At 37.7% G+C, this 6,653-nt stretch overlaps 1 non-coding gene across 1 annotated transcript; it reads left to right on the top strand.

The window, feature by feature from the left end:
* Nucleotides 1-4,203: 4,203 nt before the first annotated feature.
* LOC133092837 (U5 spliceosomal RNA) lies at nucleotides 4,204-4,314 on the top strand. Its single transcript, XR_009701188.1, has one exon. It is a non-coding gene; the product is annotated as a U5 spliceosomal RNA (small nuclear RNA).
* Nucleotides 4,315-6,653: the final 2,339 nt, after the last annotated feature.

The following is a 6,653-nucleotide window of genomic DNA, read 5'->3' as shown; positions in this document are numbered from 1 at the left end:
TAAATAGTCATATCAATCTATTTCTTAGATTTGAAGGAAACAGGAAGACAAACATGTTAGATTTGTGTTCTTTAATTTTTGTTTTCTTTTGAAATCTGAAAATTTTTACCTTTTTCAACTTGAGCAAAAGACTCAAAACTGAGAGAAATTAGAATAAAAGAGGTCTCTTGGGATATTTGTACATCTTCAATGAAGTTGAATGACATTGAAATTATATTTCTGAAACTTCAGAAAATAATAATGCAAAAACATATACATCTAAGAATCACAAAAGCATTCAAAATATTAATTCCATAACTATTTAGCATATTTACTAGTCATTTCTAACACACATGAAAATGAATTAGGAATATATTGAAACTATCATTGTTAGAAACCAAAATATTGCTTTGACATAAAAGCACAAAAAATTAACTATTCCAATATTTACTTTGGGAAGTTTTGATAACAATTTTTTTGCATTTGTTTAGGAGAATGTTGGTGCCTTATCATTTCCTTCATAAATTATTATAACTTGTCTAATTCCAACTTGATACTCTCTAATCAATCTTCCACACTTCTACCAAAGTCATATCAGGGTATGACTATGTCCTTCTGCTTAAATGGTTCTCCATTCTTTCAGGATAAAATTCAGCTTGCTGGAGCACACCACTCATGGGTTTACATCATCTGACTTCTGTCTCCATCTTATATTATTTCCTGCCATACCCCATACCCTTTCCCTACCTATTTGCTATTGCCCAAATGATCACTCTCACTCACCTTTTTATGTGTTTATTTGTTTACATGTCATTTCCTCAACCTAAAATATTCTTCCTTCCCATATTAACCAGATCTAATCCTCATAACATTTCAAGATTCAACTCAAGAATCATTTCCTCCTAGAAGTCTTTATGGACCACTTCTCCCTTCCCCTACTCAGAGGTCCATTTCCAATTACCAACTCCCTCACTGACATACACATAGCAAACTTTAAAATACAAAAAGCCAACAGATTGCAATGCAGAAAAATTAATTTCTGAATTAATCGTTACCTAATGCCAAATCTATTCTTGCTTTGGTTTTCTTCTTGGGACTACCCAGTATGCATGCATGTACACACACACACAGACACACAAATGTGACACCAGCACTGGTGTCAGAGGCCCAATGAGGAGCAAAGGCCAGCAGGTGAGCACTCAGTATAACTGTCCCGTTTCCACCATTTGTTAGAGATCCCCACCCTTAGTTGAGCCACTGAGATAAGGTTATTTCACTCTGACTTCCTTGGGTTACTATCCATTCTGCTTACTTATGGCCCCTTTTTTTTGGAGGTGATATTCTCTGATTAATACACAATCATCATTTTATACTATTGGATCTTAAACTCTCTTACAAATACCACCCCAGTTACTTTGTGATGGTTAGAATCACTACAACTCCTACTTTCCTTGTGAGAAACACCCATATAGATAACTTCATGATCTTCAAAGCTGCTCAAATCACTTTCTAAACATAATTATTCACTAATTCAGTTAGTATCAGACAAAGCGAAGTCTGATGCTACATGTTCTGCTGCTAATTCACATCTATTTTAACTTCTGGAGCATCAACTAAGTTCTGGAGATAAACTAGACTGTAAGAAGCAAAACCAGCTGCATTTCAATGTTGAGCTTACAGTTTTGCCAAAACGAATCCCCATTTTATAAAACTGTCATCTGATTATTTGAGAATCGGATGCAAGAATTAGGTTCAACACTGAAAGAAGAAAGTCCTCAACCAGTAGCGAAAATAATTTTCAACCCTGAAAGATCCTACATACATAGTTTCAAGGTAAATAATACATTTTCACAGGCACACAGAACTAGCCCAAGGCCCCAGCTGTGATTTACATTGGGTGGGAACAGTTAAGATGTAGCTATGGTCATGAAGAAAGAGGCTATTTGGAGACCTACCCGTCTCAGCATCAGGACACACATGCCCTTCCTGACAATGCATGTCGGTGCTGACATACTTCTCCGTGACTGGCCCAACTACTCTTGTGGCCTGGAGTCAGACTGGCATCCCAGCTGAAAGTTTTAACAAGTACGGGAAAGAGGAGCTAATAAGCATTTGGAAGCACTTACTTGGTTTTTGTTTCTGGAGCAAAGCACTCTAGTACTCTGGGAAAGGAAGGAATGTGTCTTGTTTTTAGATAGCAAAGTGTTGAGATGCCAAGATGTGAAATGGAAAAGAAGATTAAGGCCTAGAAGAAAGTCAGTTTTAAGTGTCTGCCAAATAGAAATGAATTTGATCATCCTCTCTTACTTTCCATTTTGGTTTTGAATCTGACAGAAACTTTTTTGGTTAAGGAGGGATCTACCTAACTGAGCAAAAAATTGGGTGTTTTGGTTACAGAGAAGCCAACATAAAAGAGCTGAAAATTACTTTGCTATTTCTACGTAATTATCCATGTATCACTATGTCATATCAAAAACCAATAGAAATGTTATTTTAGTATGGATTGATTTTTTTTTCTAAGTAATTATCCATGTATCACTATGTCATATCAAAAACCAATAGAAATGTTATTTTAGTATGGATTGATTTTTTTTTTCTATTTAGGACTGAGTTTTCTTTGTAATCACTAAAAATTTAAAGATGAGGGACAGGAAATAATTAATTGAACAACCTCACTTTCCTTCCCCTCGTTAACCTTGCCAAACTTTAACCAACAGTGTTCCCTGCTCACAAAATCCATAAAGATCCATAAAGAATTGGGTTTATTCACAGTGCAAAGATGCTTCATGAAATGCACAGCCTTGGCTCTACGTTTATTAAAACAATCTTCCTAAGTTTTAATCTTTTAAAGATTCCAGGCCCAAAAAAAAAAAAAAAAGAATCTGATACATAAAGGATAATTTGAATACTCTTGAAATCACAAAAAAGGAAAATAACTTTAATTGCCTTTAGGAAGGATGGTTACATTGCATTTAGAAAGGATGATTTTCACCTGTGGTAACTTTTATAAGCCATTTATATATCCATTCAATGTATATTTTCTGATTATTTTTTTACATTGGAAGTTAAGTTTGGAAATGTTTTAAAGAGAAGACTAAAAAAGTATATAATCATCCCTAGAATTTTAGAATGTCACCAACATTACAATTCTCCACATGACTTTATAATTTTATTTTTGCCATTCAGTTTTCTTCTTCCCCACAAGTAGAATCAGATAAGTGGAGATAAGGGGCAGTAATACACATATTGATAGTGTTAGGTTTAAGAGATGAATGAAGATGGGAAGCTGTGGAGTGTTGAAGAGGAAAGCAATTCTTTTTCAGACCATGCTGCTTCTCAACCAGCAGAGCACCAGATAGAGGTAAAACACAAGTATGCTTGGAAAGAATAAACCACATTTTTGGACCATATTTCTTTTAGATAATTTTCACCTTCTCACCGAATCTACTTCCACAGCAATAATTAGTGCAACCAGCTTTACAAATAAGGAAACCAAGCCCCAGAATCAGTAAAAGTCATAAAGCTATTAGGAGCCAAGACTCAATTTCCCGTGTGTTTTCTATTATGCCACGTTTTCTCATTATTCTATGTTTTTCTCAATGAAAGAATGACGACATCATAATGAAAATCAACACAGTTTTGAAGAAAGCTTCCAGTGTTCAAATCTGGAATGTTCTTTCAGAGTAACAACTGAATCCAGAACATTCTCTCACAGTAACAATTGAAATCCGTAAGGTCCTCTCAGAGTAACAGATCAAAACTCAGTAATAAGTGCTCTCAGTGCAATCTTGTTCCAAATACCTCTGAGCTAGCTAAAGAAATTAAGGACGGGGAAGAGCTTATCTGAGTCCTCCTAACCACGCAGGAGGGCAGATCAAAGTGAGCACTCAACAGCAGATACTTTAAAAAAGTGAAATGGGTTCTGCAGACAAAATAAGAAGTGACACTATTGTTCTCCCCCCATTTTCTCAACCTTTGTCCCAGCTGTCTTCTCCTATAGCAGATACCATGAAGATGACACTTTAGGGACCATGATTTGATAGCCCTGATGCTGAGGCTCTGGTCTAGTGAAAATTCAGAGGTCAGGTTGGATTTCTGCATCGTTAACATTCAAATAAAAGGGTCATGGTATACCAACTGCATCCACTCTGCCTTGAAACCAAGGCACACGCCCCTTGCATGCCTGTCAGGGCCTGTTCCTCACTGCTCCATCTCCTCCTGTCATATCAATTTCTCTTCAGATCGAATAAATCTTTCGCCTTTTACTAAAGACTTCCATGGAGAGCAACAAGTGAGGCTCACAGCAACTTTTTGAGGCCTTGCCCTGGCAAGGCTACTTACTGATGTCCAAACGAAAGAATTATTGCGTTTTTTGCTTCTAACAGCAAAGCTACTTGCTAGTTTTTGCTAGTTATTTAACATATGTGTGTATATTAAAGCAAGTAGGATTTTTCTGGGAATCTGTGTACAAATAGGGTGCCCGGTTTCAATCGAACTGGATGCCGCATGCATGCCGCAACTAAGAAGCCCACATGCGGCAACTAAGACCCAGCGCAGCCTAAATAGATAAACAAATAAATAAATGAATATTTTTTTTAAATGCTGAGCTTACTTCTCATTGGCTCATTTCCTACTCAGATCTGCTTATAGGAGGGAGGGTCTAAGCATTATTGATTCACCTACTTTTTCTTGCTTAGAGTTGTTGTAACAGTACTAGGAATTAAAAGACCCTTGCAGCTAGGTCTTGATCAGTAAAACAGTACTCAAATTGTTTCCTCATAACAGAACATTCTAAGCCAAAACACTCATTGTAGCTCTAACCACAGCTATATTCTTTAAAAATACCATCCATACAAACTTACATAAAAGTAGAAATAGATCAATTACCTGATGAGGCACTTTATGCAAAATGTGTCATCTCAGTTACTGCAAGAAAAAGGAAACAATCAAAGCTCAGTAAATATCTAAACAATGAAGAGATCCGCTCTCTCATTGGTAACTATCTCCAAAGAAGGCATTTTTTGGTTGCCAAAAGCCAATTACATCTCAAAAGTCCACCCCACACGTGCAACGCAGAGACATTCACAGCAGCCGCAGGAAGTGTTTTGTATTATTGGAGGAAAGAAGAACTTTATGGAGGTTTGTACTAATGTTAACATAACTAAGCCAGAACTACGTTTCCCAGAATCCCTTCCCTGTATGTTTCTGGTGTAGACATGGCCAAAAGAGAAGTTTTTGTGAGATTTGAAAGGCTGACGTGAAGCTGCAAATGTGAAGCTCAATGTGGGTACCAGGTATCCCTGGAGGTTGTGAACTCCATCACTAATCTGCTGGCTCGGCTTGCTGGGAAGGGGCAGCAACTGCGCCTATAGCTCCACCAGCTCCTACTGGCTCTCCCTCTGCTTCTCAGAGTCTGTCTCTCACTACTTCTATAAAGGACCTGCATTATCAAGGTTGGAGAAAATGAGAGACAGAAGTTTGTCCTCATGGGTCCAGTATGTCCTCTCACATTCTATTTTTTCATCCTTTGCTTTGGGTCCAGCTTTTCTTTCCAACAGCTGACCACAACTTCAGACCACCACCAGACAGAGGGGCAGCAGCCTTACAGAAATTTATTCACCAGCTGCCACAACTGCATAATGTCTATTCCCTGTAATAAATCCCCTAGTCCTATAAGAACTCACAGTGGTTCCACTTCCCTTATTGATCACTGACTGGTACAGAATCATGCCCAGGGAACAGGGAGGGACTGGACCCTCATCAAGGAACTAGTGATGAGTCTCTGGCTGAATTTCAGTATCCATGCTCCAGTGAAGTACCCCCCGCCCTTTGAATCTTGAATCCTGTGGCTCACTTTTGACTAAATGCATATGGCAGAAATGATGCTTCATGACTTCTGAGACTAGATCATAGGAAACTTGCAGATTCTGCCTGGTTTTCTTAGAAAACTCATACTGGGAGAAGACAGACACCATGAAAGAAGTTTGACTACCCTGAGACTATAATGCTGTGAGAAATCCCAGTGACTTCACTGGTGTTCAAAAAAGGTAGATAAGGCAAATCACACCCATAATAGAATGGAGTTCCTGGGTGGACCTAGTCTTGTTGGGAAATACAAGCTATAACAGTGCATTCGTCCGCATGTGTAATGACCTTGTCTCCCTAGTTCCTCATCTCTCTGTACTGTTGCTGGTATTCTTGTGTTCAGTCTCTCTTCACTCCAATCCATTACACATCACTACTAGATTTAGTCATCTACAAGTATCATTTATTTTATCATCTTACTATTAAATAACTCTTCAAAGGGCCCCATTATACATGGGGATAAAGTCTAAAATCTTTCATCCATCTTCCATCTCTATTTCCATCTCCATTTTCTACTACCTCCCAGAATGAATTTCCCCACTCCAGCCAAAGTAATTTTTTAATACCCCTAGTTATGTCATGGCATTACTGCCACCGTGCGTTTCGTTACCTACCCTCCCAAAGGAAGACTTACAATCTTCCTATTTACCTGCATGAGTTGTACCCATCCTTCAACATGCAACTTAAATACTACTTCCTCCATGAAGTTTTCCAGTTTCTCTCTTTTCTCTTTGTTACATTTATTATAGAAATCTTACTTATGTTTTTCTGTATATTTTGATTCCCCAGTTATATAATAATTATATTGA

The sequence above is a fragment of the Eubalaena glacialis genome, chromosome 5 (genome assembly GCF_028564815.1).
Source record: "Eubalaena glacialis isolate mEubGla1 chromosome 5, mEubGla1.1.hap2.+ XY, whole genome shotgun sequence".
NCBI lineage: Eukaryota > Metazoa > Chordata > Mammalia > Artiodactyla > Balaenidae > Eubalaena > Eubalaena glacialis.
Note: the sequence above shows the minus strand (reverse complement) of the source record. Positions and strands in the feature narration are given on the sequence as shown.